Source organism: Kogia breviceps, chromosome 1, assembly GCF_026419965.1.
Source record: "Kogia breviceps isolate mKogBre1 chromosome 1, mKogBre1 haplotype 1, whole genome shotgun sequence".
NCBI classification, from domain to species: domain Eukaryota; kingdom Metazoa; phylum Chordata; class Mammalia; order Artiodactyla; family Physeteridae; genus Kogia; species Kogia breviceps.
The window spans coordinates 11,801,980-11,817,254 of NC_081310.1; positions in this window are offsets into that span (position 1 = coordinate 11,801,980).

Genomic DNA, 15,275 nt, shown 5'->3' on the forward strand with positions numbered 1-15,275 from the left:
TTTTTGTACCTATATTCATCAGTGATGTTGGCCTATAATTTTCTTTTTTTATGGCATCTTTGTCTGGTTTTGGTATCAGGTTGATGGTGGCCTTATAGAATGAGTTTGGGAGTTTTCCTCCCTCAGCTATATTTTAGAAAAGTTTGAGAAGGTTAGGTGTTAGCTCTTCTCTAAATGTTTGATAGAATTAACCTGTAAAGCCATCTGGTCCCAGCCTTTATTGGTTGGAATATTTTTAATCACAGTTTCAATTTCAGTGCTTCTCATTGGTTTCTTTATATTTTCGATTTCTTCCTGGGTCAGACTCAGAAGGTTGTGCTTTTCTAACAATTTGTCCATTTCTTCCAGGTTATCCATTTTATTGGCATATAGTTTCTTGTAGTATTCTCTCATGCTCCTTTGTATTTCTTCTGTGTCAGTTCTTACTTCTCCTTTTTCATTTCTAATTCTATTGATTTGAGTCTTCTCCCTTCTTTTCTTAATGAGTCTGGCTCATGGTTTATCAATTCTGTTTATCTTCTCAAAGAACCAACTTTTAGTTTTATTGATCTTTGCTATGTTTCCTTCATTTCTTTTTCATTTATTTCTGATCTAACCTTTATGATTTCTTTCCTACTGATAATTTTGGGGATTTTTTGGTTCTTTCTCTAATTGCTTTAGGTGTAAGGTTAGGTTGTTTATTTGGGATGTTTCTTGTTTCTTGAAGGACTGTATTGCTCTAAATTTCCCTCTTAGAACTGCTTTTACTGCATCCCATAGGTTTTGTGTCATTGTGATTTCATTGTCATTTGTTTCTAGGTATTCTTTAATTTCCTCTTTGATTTCTTCAGTGATCTCTTGGTTATTTAGTTGTGTATTGTTTAGCATCCATGTGTTTGTGCTTTTTACAGATTTTTTTCCTGTAACTGATATCTAGTCTCATAGCATTGTGGTAGGAAAAGATACTTGATACTATTTCAAGTTTCTTAATTTTACCAAGGCTTGATTTGTGACCCAAGATATGATCTAACCTGGAGAATATTCCATGAGCCCTTGAAAAGAAAGTGTATTCTATTGTTTTTGGATGGAATGTCCTGTAAATATCAATTAAGTCCATCTTGTTTAATGTATCATTTAAAGCTTATGTTTCCTTATTTATTTTCATTTTGGGTGATCTGTCCATTGGTGAAAGTGGGGTGTTAAATTCCCCTACTATGATTGTGTTACTGTCAATTTCCCCTTTTATGGTTGTTATCATTTGACTTACATGTTGAGGTGCTCCTATGTTGGGTGCATAAATATTTACCATTGTTATATCTTCTTCTTGGATTGATCCCTTGATCATTATGTAGTGTACCTCCTTATTGCTTCTAACAGTCTTTATTTTAAAGTGTATTTTACCTGATACGTGTATTGCTACTCCAGCTTTCTTTTGACTTCCATTTGCATGGAATATCTTTTTCCATCCCTTCACTTTCAGTCTGTATGTGTCCCTAGGTCTGAAGTGGGTCTCTTGTAGACAGCATATATATGGGTCTTGTTTTTGTATCCATTCAGCCAGTCTATGTCTTTTGGTTGGAGCATTTAATGCATTTACATTTAAGGTAATTATCGATATGTATGTTCCTATTACCATTTTCTTAATTGTTTTGGCTTTGTGTTTGTAGGTCTTTTCCTTCTCTTGTGTTTCCTGCCTAGGGAAGTTCCTTAGAACTTGTTATAAAGCTGGCTTGGTATTGCTGTATTATCTTAGTTTTTGCTTGTCTGTAAAGGTTTTAATTCTCCGTCAAACCTGAATGAGATCCTTGCTGGGTAGAGTAATCTTGGTTGTAAATTTTTCCCTTTCATCACCTTAAATATGTCTTGCCACTCCCTTCTGGGTTGCAGAGTTTCTGCTGAAAGATCAGTTGTTAAACTTATGGGGATTCCCTTGTATGTTATTTGTTGCTTTTCCCTTGCTGCTTCTAATATTTTTTCTTTGTATTTAAATTTTCATAGTTTGATTAATATGTGTCTTGGCATATTTCTCCTTGGATTTTTCCTGTATGGGGCTCTCTGTGCTTCCTGGACTTGATTGAATCTTTCCTTTCCCATATTAGGGAAGTTTCAACTCTAATGTCTTCAGATATTTTCTCAGTCCCTTTCTCTGTCTCTTCTTCTTCTGCGACCCCTATAATTTGAATTTTGGTGTGTTTAATGTTGTCCCAGAAGTCTCTGTCCTCAATTCTTTTCATTCTTTTATCTTTATTCTGCTCTGCAATCGTTATTTCCACTATTTTATCTTTTAGGGCACTTATCCATTCTTCTGCTTCAGTTATTCTGCTATTGATTTCTTCTAGAGAATTTTTAATTTCATTTATTGTGTTGTTCATCATGTTTGTTTACTGTTTAGTTCTTCTAGGTTCCTGTTAAACGTTTTTTGTATTTTCTTCATTCTATTTTCAAGATTTTGGAACATCTTTACTGTCATTACTCTGAATTTTTTTTCCGATAGACTGCTTATTTCCTTTTCATTTGGGCTGCTGGGTTTTTACCTTGCTCCTTCATCTGCTGTGTGTTTCTCTGTCTTCTCATTTTGCTTAACTTACTGTGTTTGGGGTCTCCTTTTTGCAGGCTGCAGGTTTGTACTTCCTGTTGTTTTTGGTGTCTGCTCCTAGTGGGTAAGGTTGGTTCAGTGGGTTGTGTAGGATTCCTTGTGGAGGGGACTGGTGCCTGTGTTCTGGTGAATGAGGCTCAGTCTTGTCTTTCAGTGGGCAGGACCACATCTGTTTGTTTTGGGATGTCTATGAATTTATTATTATTTTAGGCAGCATCTCTGCTAATGGGTGGGTTTGTGTTCCTGTCTTGCTTGCTAGGTGTTTGGCACAGGGTGTCTAGCACTGTAGCTTGCTGGTCATTGAGTGGAGCTGGGTCTTAGCATTGAGATGGAGATCTCTCGGAGTGCTTTCACAGTTTGATATTATGTGGGGCTGGGAGGTGTCTGGTGGACCAATATATTGAGCTCGGCTCTCCCACCTCAGAGGTTCAGGCCTGACAGCTGGCCAGAGCATCAAGACCCTGTCAACCAGATGGCTCAGAAGAAAAGGGAGAAAAAGAAAGCAAGAAAGAACTAAAATAAAATAAAGTTATTAAAATAGAAAAAAGTTATTAAAAATAAAAAATAATTAAAAACAAAAAGAAAGAGGGAAAGAATGAAGAGAGCAACCAAACCAAAAAAACAAATCCACCAGTGATAATGAGCACTAAAAACTATACTATAAACAAACAAACAAACAAAGAACAGGAAAAAAATGGACAGTCAGAACCCTAGGACAAATGACAAAAGCAAAGCTATATAGACAAAATCACACAACGAAGAATATACATACACAGTCACCAAAAGAGAAAAAGAAAAAAATATATACATGTAAAAAATTTTAAAAAGGAAGAGAGCAACAAAATCAATAAACAAATCTACCAATGATAATAAGCTCTAAATACAAAACTAAGATAAACATAAAACCAGAAACAAATTATATGAAGAAGGTAAACCCCAAGTCTGCAGTTGCTTCCAGAAGTCCACCACCTCAATTTTTGGATGATTTGTTGTCTATTCAGGTATTCCAGAGATGCAGGTACATCAAGTTGATTGTGCAGATTTAATCCACTGTTCCTGAGGCTGCTGGGAGATATTTCCCTTTCTCTTATTTGTTCGTACAGCTCCTGGGTTTCAGCTTTGGATTTGGCCCCGCCTCTGCGTGTAGGTCGCCTGAGGGCATCTGTTCCCACTCAGGACAGGGTTAAAGGAACAGCTGATTAGGGGGCTCTGGCTCACTCAGGCCGGGAGGAGGAAGGGGTACAGAATGTGCAGCGAGCATGATGTTGCACCAGCCTGAGGCGCACCATGTGTTCTTCCAGGGAAGTTGACCCTGGATCATGGGACCCTGGCTGTGGCAGGCTGCACAGGCTCCCAGGAGGGCAGGTGTGGATAGTGACCTGTGCTTGCACCCAGGTTTCTTGGTGGCTGCAGCAGCAGCCTTAGTGGTTCATGCCTGTCTCTGGTGTCCGTGCTGATAGCCATGGCTTATGTCCGTCTCTGGAGCTCATTTAGCTGATGTTCTGAATCCCCTCTCCTCGTGCACCAAGAAACAATGGTCTCCTGCCTCTTTGGCAGGTCCAGACTTTTTCCTGGACTTCCTCCAGCTAGCAGTGGAGCACTAGCCCCCTTCAGGCTGTGTTCATGCAGTCAACAGCAGTCCTCTCCCTGAGATCTGAGCTCCGAAGCCCGAGCCTCAGCTCCCAGCCCCCGCCTACCCCAGTGGGTGAGCAGACAAGCCTCTCGCATTGGTGAGTGCTCACTGGCAGTGATCCTCTGTGCAGGAATCTCTCCGCTTTGCCCTCTACACCCGTTGCTGCACTCTCCTCTGTGGGTCTGAAGCTTCCCCCCCCCCAACCATCCCCATCTCCACCTGTGAAAGGGCTTCCTAGTGTGTGGAAAATTTTCCTCCTTCACAGCTCCCTCCCCTAGGTGCAGGTCCCCTCCTTATTCTTTTGTCTCTGTTTTTTCTTTTTTCTTTTGCCCTACCAAGGTATGTAGGGAGTTTCTATTGATTTATCTATACTGTTTATGAATGTAGTATTTGTAATACTATTCTTTACTCTTTGCTTTAGGTTTTACTTTATAATACATAGCTTAGCAAAGCTTACTGATGTTGACATTTTAGCAGTTTGAGGTAAATGTAAAAATCTTCCCTCTCTATGTCCCTTGACCTTTCCCAACTTATAATGCAATTGTCATAAATAGTTCCTCTACATATATTAAAACTACATTAGATATTGTGACATAGATCTTCTACCATATACAATTTGCTATAGATGCTTGAAAAATATATCCTATATATAGAATGCATTCTAGACTATCTTGTTCTAAGTTCTAAGTGCTTATGTTTTTCTCACTGAATGTAGAATTACTACAGCTGCTTGTCTATGCTTTCAAAATGTTACATGTTTACACATTTACTGAATGCTCTCAGAAATTTTTCATCTTAGAAACAATAGGCCCCAAAAAGTTTTATAAATAATTAATAAGATATTTAAGATGAGAATCTAAATATTTTATATCATGCATATGATGAGTTAATTTCTCTTTATATTTTTCCTTTCCATGTTTGTAATCTGTAGAAATAAAAATTTAGGTCCATAGGGCTACTGAAAAAGAAGACTACCATAGAATTCACATTTACTGCAAATATTCAAAGGACCTTCAATGGAGCATTTTAGTAATACTTAAACATATACTAGAAATGAGACACATCAATAATCTATAAATATTTAAGCACTCTCTTGAGAATCAATACAATTTTCAAATTAACTCCTTTCCTGGCTTAATTAATACACAGTACATATAAATGTATGAAGTCTATGTGACATCAGATTTGCATAAAGTGAAATGCATATTTTAATTATTTATATCTTCCTTCTCAATACAGGAGAGAGCTGAATATTGAAAAATATTATGTAAATGTTTAAGGCATGCTAAATGACTATGTTTACATGAAAGTCTTAATAAGGTCGTGGTAAATCAAATAGTATTTCCTACAGCATTATTATGTCATAATAATATTTGCTAAGTTTTAAAAAAATAAAATAATTTTTTAAAGAACAGTGACATAAGCAAAGAGAGGTTTTAACCCTGACATATAAAGTGCTTGAAAGTAACCACTCCCATCTTTACAAGAAACCTTCTGAACAAATTGAAAATCAATTACTTATTTTAGATTCATCAGAAAATTGAGGTCACAGGGTAAACTGCAGAAACCCAAAGACATAAAGAAAATCTTGAAAAAAACTAGAGAAAAGGGATCTTACCTATACAGAAGAAGGAAAAGAATTACACTGAATGCCTCCTGAGAAAACATGCGAATAGGAATAGAGTGAAATGAAATTGAAAAGTACCATCAATGTAGATTTTTTTTTTTTTTTTTTTTGACTGTGCTGCCATGCGGCTTGTGCGATCTTAGTTCCCCAATCAGGGATCAAACCCAGGTTCTCAGCAGTGAAGGTGCAGAATCCTAACCACTGGACTGCCACAGAATTCCCACCAATGTAGAATTCTATATTAAGCAAAATTATCATTCAAAAGTCAAGAAGAAGTAAAACTTTTTCAGATAAAAATGTAAACAAAATATTTAATTTTTCTTATTCTTAATAATAATGACTTAATCGATAACAATTTGCTCAAAATAATAATAAGAAACAATGTATTGGGTGATAATGATATATGGATAAATGATATTAATGACAACAGTATCACAGAGTTTTGAGGGAGGAATTGGGAATACTCTACTATAAGGTGCCTGCAGTACCTGGGAAGTAGTACTGCAACTGTGAAAAATTAAATTAAAGACGGGAAATATGTTAAGAAAGGGGAGAAAATGTAGTAATGAGATGCTCATCTAAAACTGGAGATGGCAGAGAAAGAGAATATAATACAGATACCGTCTCTTTGAGGGATTAAAAACAAATATGAGACAAACTCACTTTTTTTTTTTTACATCTTTATTGGAGTATAACTGTTTTACAATAGTGTGTTAGTTTCTCCTTTACAACAAAGTGAATCAGTTATACATATACATATGTTCCCATATCTCTTCCCTCTTGCGTCACCCTCTCTCCCACCCTCCCTATCCCACCCCTCTAGGTGGTCACAAAGCACAGAGGTGATCTCCCTGTGCTATGTGGCAGCTTCCCACTAGCTATCTAATTTACATTTGGTAGTGTGTATATGTCCCTGCCACTCTCTCACATCGTCACAGCTTACCCTTCCCCCTCCCCATATCCTCAAGTCCATGCTCTAGTCGGTCTGTGTTTTATTCCCGTCCTACTACTAATCTCTTCATGACATTTTTTTTTCTTAGAGTCCATATATATGTGTTAGCATACAGTAATAAACTCACTCTTAAAAAGTTGTCTTTCTTGGGATTTTAGTTGTTGAACAAATGATGATTTTAATTGTCAATAATTTTATTATCATATGAGGCAAAATATATAAAAAATTCAGGAAGCAGAAAAAAGACTTACTGCTAAATGATTGTCACAGATAATAAGTGATGCATTTCTCAATAACTTGTACTGATCTGGAAAGCTTTAATAAAAGTCATGATTTTTAGATGCAAGTATAAAAATGAACTTGGATAGATTTTTTAAAGAAAGAAAAAATCCTCTGCAAAGTGTAAAAGAGAAAAAAAAGCAGTAGAATTTTAAGGAAGTGTTCATTACAAAGTGAGTGAGAAACCATTTTGCTAAGATTACATCAAATTGTGATGGGTCTTGTAAACTCTGCTTAGCTATGCTAAGGGATTTCAGCTTCTTCGGGTAGTAAATTGTGAAATATTGATTTTGCAGGAGGGAAAATGTTAACAGCACTTTAGCGTACACGTAAAAATCAATATTTTACAATAATGAAAGTAATGCTCACATATACTGGAAAGAGAAAAATATGTAAACTGTGGGAAAATTTCAGTTTGAAGTCCCAGACATAATAACTGAAAAGCTTTCTAGAGGACATGCAGGTGAAAACAGTTCACATGGAGATGAATCTGGGTGAATAAAGAATGAGACAGAATCTTTTTCTTTCTAAAACTGTGAATTGGAGCTTAAATGTTTGAATACATGGGTTGAGTGTCAGTTTCCAAGAGACACAGGCAGGGACAATAGGAGATTTTTTTAAAAAAAGAAACAAATATTAAGAATGGGTTGAAGGTGTAATGATAAAAGAAAAATTGACAATGGTTTTTAGTAGACTAAGAAAACTTAGGGCATATCCAGAAGTAAACTATAACATTTGAAGAGGAAAGAAGTAATCAGGATTTTGCTTCTAAATTGATTAGAATGATTCCATATCATGAGGAGCAGGGGAAGCTGCTTCAAGGCTTTGCTGCTGCTTACGGTTCAATGATCATAATTACTTATAAAATGATAAGGTCCTACCTAAGTAGCATTAAAATTAGTATGTTTAAATGTTCACAGAAAACATTATATTCTATTGTATTTGCTGCTATGGTTTTGGGCTTTACTATGATCAGTCTTTATTCGAGTATGGAGTATATGTGCCTATTGAGAAAAAGTAAATTACACAAGAATTAAGGTATCATAAGGGTGTCATTCAGAGTTGTCAAGTCAGCGCGAATAAAGAATACAAATATTTACTAAGAAATTACTATTATGGGGTTCAGTTTCACAGTAATCTCATAAAGTCAACAAGAGAGAAATGTGTATGCTGGATACCCAATTTTATAATTTTCAAATAAGTATGGGTTGGATATATTTATAGCATGCAAAAATAATTCTATAGAATAACACAGGGTTAAAGATTTACCAGCATTTTGGGATATGCATTGTCCAATTAATGTACATTGTATAAATTTTACAATTTAATATTTCACTGTGCAAAAGACTGGCTTAAATGGGAATGTTTACTATATCGAATTGAGCCAGATAACTTAATGATATTTTTGTAGTCCTCAAAATCGATGAGATTCTTATGACATAATAGAGATAAATGCAACTAAACAAAAATGCTTTAAGGCTGCTATTCTTAAATTTATTACTTCTATAGCTATAAAAATTCTCTTATTTAAAAGGTTTTCAAATAAAAGTTATTTAGAGTATAACACATTTTTTTTCTAAATTCTATACCAAGCAATAAAGTAAAAGTACTAAATATGAGAATTACATGAGACCATATTAAACTAAATATATAATGTCCCAGAAAGTAATAACTTATGACTTATTCAAAACAATAAAAATGGCCGTCTTGAAAGCAGAGCTTCTGACTTTAACTACACTGCTCTTTCCATTATGACTTTCCATCATGAGAATTAGCCTCTGAAAGAAAGACCAAATATTTCTTCTTGAGATAAAAAAGAGAAGAATAAGTGTGAAGATACAGAAAAATGCTGACATTGGGAATAAGAAATTTCAGCTAACTTAGTTTTGTAGGCCTAAAGTGTTCCAGTAAAATAAAAGTTAAGATCACCTGGAAACAGGGCTTGTAAAAAGTGAAATTTCTGTGACAACTGCTATAAATTTAATTGGGAGAGAATTGGAGGTGAAGGATAGGTATGTCACACTGAATCCTTTTTAACTAACCTAGATTCAAACAGAAAACAAATGGTGATTCTAAATTCTACTTTTGTCTGCAAATTTGACTCCATGTGAATAAAAGGATTCCAGGGTTACAATGCATGATCAAGTGGAACTATAAAGAAATCAGTGGATTAAATGCAGATTGAGGCTATGTGATTTGGTCTATTAAAGTGTAATAGAGTCGCTATAAAAATAAAAGAGGATATGAGAAAAGATAAGCATTGGTAGCCAGAATTAAAAATTAGAAACCTAAGGTTTGATATATAAGTGTGTGTGTCTGTGTTTGTGTGTGTGTGTGTGTGTGTGTATACATATTTCAGTTATAAGGAGGAAGAACATCCTCCTGTTTACAACAACTTAGATGGACCTTGAGAAAATTTTGCTAAGTGAGATAAATAAGACAAATACAAGTCCTTATGATATCACTATATGTGGAATCTAAAAAAGCCAAACTCATAAAAACAGAGAGTAAAATGGTGGTGGTAGTGGGGTGGAGGGATAGGACAGATGTCATTTAAGGGTACAAACTTGCATGAGTAGTAAATAACCCCTAGAGGTCTAATGCACACTCTAGTGAATACAGACAATAATAATGTATTATAACCATCTAACTTGCTGAGAGACTAGAACATAATTATTCCAAGTACTGCAAAGAAATGATAATTATATAATGTATCTAATAAAGATGCTAATTATTGCTAAAAAGCAATCATATGACAATGTATAAATATATCAAATTACTATGTTGAAACCTTACATTTACACAATGTTATGTGTCAAATATATTTCAGTAAAAAAGAAAGTTATACCCAGTGTGTAATGCATGTATGTGGAAAATATTTAAGAACATTTGTAATAAAGATGTTTTCTAAGAAAGCTGGAAAAAAATAAAGGAAGGGAAATTAGAAAGCTGATTTTAGGTTTAAAGTATTGAAAGTAAATAATTTCAAGTTGATAACAGTATGTGATAGAATCATCTTAAAGGCCAGTAAACCCAGGATGTAGAATAAGATGATTGGTATTGATAAGGCAAGAAACAGTGGGGAAAAAGAGTGAACATATTTTGAATGTTTACATTGAAGTCATCAGTATTAATAACAGGTATTTTACAAGGAACACAATGAACTAGATTCTGGAGTCCTCAATAAAGTTAGAAATCCCACATATTTGTTTTATGTTTGGGAGAGGCAACCTGGGCAAATATGATCGCTTCCAAGGGAGGAAGGGAGAGTATCAGTAGTAGCTGAATAATTACTTGGAATCAACAATGAACAGCAGAGAGAAGGTAATTTCTGTTCCTAAACCCTCAGGTATGGAGGAGAAAAAGAAACAGCAGGCTCCACTGGAGAGAGTTCGAGCCAAATTTCATAAGGTATAAGAATAGAAATAACATTTCAGAAAAAAATATCCACATCAGGATGCTCGTTGGAGACAGAATATAATTTCTACAGAATAGAAGGAAAGCAAGGAGCAATGAGGTAAACAGAAAGAAAAAAGCCCCAGGAGGAATGGGCTCAGGCAAGGATATCTCAAATTTAAGTAACTAAAAGGAAAAGCCTTGTCTAGGCTCATAAAAACGAGTGGCAAAACACAAACAAGAAATTATCCTCGCATCCATTTGTAAAATCTGACATGGTCCCTGTCAGCTGCACACTCCATAAATGCTTGTTGAGTAGGTTGAGCCTGGAATTTGGGTGCAACCATGGGAACAAGATGATGATTCTTTCTTTTGAAACTCTTTTTTATTTAGGTTAATGACTGCTCATATTTTTTTTTTTAAATGAGGACCTAGAGAAAGTATATGACTCCAAGTTCCACTTAAGATAATAAATGGAAGGAGTTTCAAGATGGTGGAAGAGTAAGACTTGGAGATCACCTTCCTCCCCACAAATACATCAGAAATACATCTACATGTGGAACAGCTCCTACAGAACACCTACTGAACGCTGACAGAAGACCTCAGACCTCCCAAAAGGCAAGAAACTCCCCACAAACCAGGGTAGGGCAAAAAAAAAAGGAAAAACAGAGACAAAAGAATAGGGACAGGACCTGCACCTCTGGGAGGGAGCTGTGAAGGAGGAAAGGTTCCCACACACGAGAAGCCCCTTCGTGGGCAGAGACTGCGGGTGGCGGAGGGGGAAGCTCCGGAGCCGCGGAGGAGAGCACAGCCACAGGGTGCGGAGGGCAAAGCGGAGAGATTCCCGCACAGAGGATCGGTGCCCACCAGCCCGAGAGGCTTGTCTGCTCACCTGCCGGGGTGGGCGGGGCTGGGAGCTGAGGATTAGGCATCGGTCGGATCCCAGGGAGAGGACTGGGGTTGGCGGGGTGAACAGAGCCTGAAGGGGGCTAATACCTCATGGCTGGCCGGGAGGGAATCCGGTTAAGAGTCTGGAGCTGCTTAAGAGTCAAGAGACTTTTTCTTCCCTCTTTGTTTCCTGGTGCGTGAGGAAGAGGGGACTCAGAGCGTTGCTTAAAGGAGCTCCAGAGATGGGCGCGAGCCGTGGCTGTCAGCGGGGACCCCAGAGATGCGCATGAGATGCTAAGGCCGCTGCTGCCACCATCAAGAAGCCTGTGTGCGAGCACAGGTCACTCTCCACACCGCCCCTCCCGGGAGCCCGTGCAGCCCGCCACCGCCGGGGTCCCATGATCCAGGCACAGCTTCCCCGGGAGAACGCACGGCGCACCTCAGGCTGCCGCAACGGCACACGGGCCTCTGTTACCGCAGGATCGCCTGTATCCGTACCCCTCCCTCCCCCCAGCCTGAGTGAGCCAGAGCCCCCGAATCAGCTGCTCCTTTAACCCCTTCCTGTCTGAGCGAAGAACAGACGCCCTCAGGCGACCTACACACAGAGGCAGGTCCAAATCCAAAGCTGAACCCCAGGAGCTGTGGGAACAAAGAAGAGAAAGGGAAATCTCTCCCAGCAACCTCAGGAGCAGTGGATTAAATCTCCACAATCAACTTGAAGTGCCCTGCATCTGTGGAAAACCTGAATAGACAAAGAATCATCCCAAATTGAGGAGGTGGACTTTGGGAGCAATGATATATATATATATATATATATTTTTTTTTTTTTTTTTTTTTTTCCTTTTTCTCTTTTTGTGATTCTGTATGTGTAGGCTTCTGTGTGTGATTTTGTCTGTATAGCTTTACTTTTACCATTTGTCCTAGGGTTCTGTCTGTCCGTTGTTTTTTTTTTTCCTTTTTAAAAATATTTTATTTTACCTTTTACATTTTTTCTTTCTTTTTTTTCTCCCTTTTATTCTGAGCCGAGTGGATGACAGGCTCTTGGTGCTCCAATGAGATATCAGGGCTGTGCCTTTGAGGTGGGAGAGCCAAGTTCAGGACATTGGTCCACCAAGGCCTCCCAGCTCCATGAAATATCAAACGGTGAATATCTCCCAGCGGTCTCCATCTCAATGCCAAGATGCAGCTCTACTCAATGACCAGCAAGCTACAGTGCTAGACACCCTCGGCCAAACAACTAGCAAGACAGGAAAAGAACACCACCATTAGCAGAGACTCTGCCTAAAATCATAATAAGGTCACAGACACCCCAAAACACACCACCAGACGTGGATGTGCTCACCAGAAAGACAAGATCTAGCCTCATCCACCAGAACACAGGCACTAGTCCCCTCAACCACGAAACCTACTCAACCCACTGAACCAACCTTAGCCACTGGGGACAGACACCAAAAACAATGGGAAAGACGAACCTGCAGCCTGCAAAAAGGAGACCCCAAACACAGTAAGATAAGCAAAATGAGAAGACAGGGAAACACACAGCAGATGAAGGAGCAAGGTAAAAACCCACCAGACCTAACAAATGAAGAGGAAATAGGCAGTCTAACTGAAAAAGAATTCAGAATAATGGTAGTAAAGATGATCCAAAATCTTGGAAATAGAATAAATTCAAAAAACGTTTAACAAGGAACTGGAAGAACTACAGAGCAAACAAACAATGGTGAATAATACATTAAATGTAATTAAAAATTTTCTAGAAGGGATCAACCAGAATAACAGAGGCAGAAGAACGGATAAGTGACCTGGAAGATAAAATAGTGGAAATAACTACTGCAGAGCAGAATAAAGAAAAAAGAATGAAAAGAAATGAGGACAGTTGCAGAGACCTATGGGACAATATTAAATGCACCAACATTTGAATTATAGGGGCCCCAGAAGAAGAAAAGAAAAAGATACTGAGAAAATATTTGAAGAGATTATAGTTGAAAACTTCCCTAATATAGGAAAGGAAGTAGTTAAATCCAGGAAAGGAAGAGAGTCCCATACAGGATTAATCCAAGGAGAAACATGGCAAGACACATATTAATCAAAGTATCAAAAATTAAATACAAAGAAAAAATATTAAAAGCAGAAAGGGAAAAACAACAAGTAACATACAAGGGAATCCCCATAAGATTAACAGCTGATCGTTCAGCAGAAACTCTGAAAGCCAAAAGGGAGTGGCAGGACATATTTAAAGTGATGAAAGGGGAAAATCTACAACCAAGATTATTTTAACCAGCAAGGATCTCGTTCAGATTTGATGGAGAAATTAAAACCTTTACAGCCAAGCAAAAGCTAAGAGAATTCAGCACCACCAAACCAGCTTTACAACAAATGCTAAAGAAACTTCTCTAGGCAGGAAACAGAAGAGAAAGAAAAGACCTATAATAACAAACCCAAAACAATTAAGAAAATGGTAATGGGAACATACATATCGATAATTACCTTAAATGTAAATGCATTAAATGCTCCAACCAAAAGATATAGACTGGCTGAATGGATACAAAAACAAGACCCATATATATGCTGTCTACAAGAGACTCACTTCAGACCTAGGGACACATACAGACTGAAAGTGCAGGGATGGAAAAAGATATTCCATGCAAATGGAAATCAAAAGAAAGCTGGAGTAGCAATTCTCATATCACACAAAATACACTTTAAAATGAAGACTATTACAAGAGACAAAGAAGGTCACTACATAATGATCAGGGGATCAATCCAAGAAGAAGATATAACAATGGTAAATACTTATTCACCCAACATAGGAGCACCTCAGTACATGAGGCAAATACTAACAGCCTTAAAAGGGGATATTGACACTAACACAATCATAGTAGGGGACTTTAACACCCCACTTTCACCAATGGATAGATCATCTAAAATGAAATTAAATATGGAAACACAAGCTTTTAATGATACATTAAACAAGACGTAGTTAATCAATATTTATAGGACATTCCATCCAAAAACCACAGAATACACTTTCTTCTCAAGGGCTCATGGAATATTCTCCAGGATAGACCATATCTTGGGTCACAAATCAAGCCTTGGTAAATTTAAGAAAATTGAAATCATATCAAGTATCTTTTCCTACCACAATGCTATGAGACTAGATATCAATTACAGGAAAAAATCTGCAAAAAATACAAACACATGGAGGTTAACAATACACTACTTAATAATCAAGAGATCACTGAAGATATCAAAGAGGAAATTAAAAAAATACCTAGAAACAAATGAAAATGAAAACATGATGACCCAAAATCTATGGGATATAGCAAAAGCAGTTCTAAGAGGGAAGTTTATAGCAATACATTCCTACTTAAGAAACAAGAAACATCAGAAATAAACAACCTAAACTTACACCTAAAGCAGTTACAGAAGGAGAACAAAAACAAAAAAACCCCAAACTTAGCAGAAAGGAAGAAATCATAAACATCAGATCAGAAATAAATGAAAAAGAAATGCAGGAAACAATAGCAAAGATCAATAAAACTAAAAGCTGGTTCTTTGAGAAGAAAACAAAATTGATAAACCATTAGCCTGACTCATCAATTAAAAAAGGGAGAAGACACAAATCAACAGAATTAGAAATGAAAAAGGAGAAGTAACAACTGACACTGAATAAATACAAAGGATCATGAGAGATTAATACAAGCAACTATATGCCAATAAAATGGACAACCTGGAAGAAATGGACAAATTCTTAGAAATGCACAAGGTTCAGAGAATGAACCAGGAAGAAATAGAAAATATGAACAGACCAGTCAGAAGCACTGAAATTGATACTGTGATTAACAATCTTCCAACAAAAAAAAGGGCCCAGGACCAGATGGATTCACAAGTGATTTCTATCAAACATTTAGAGAACAGCTAACAC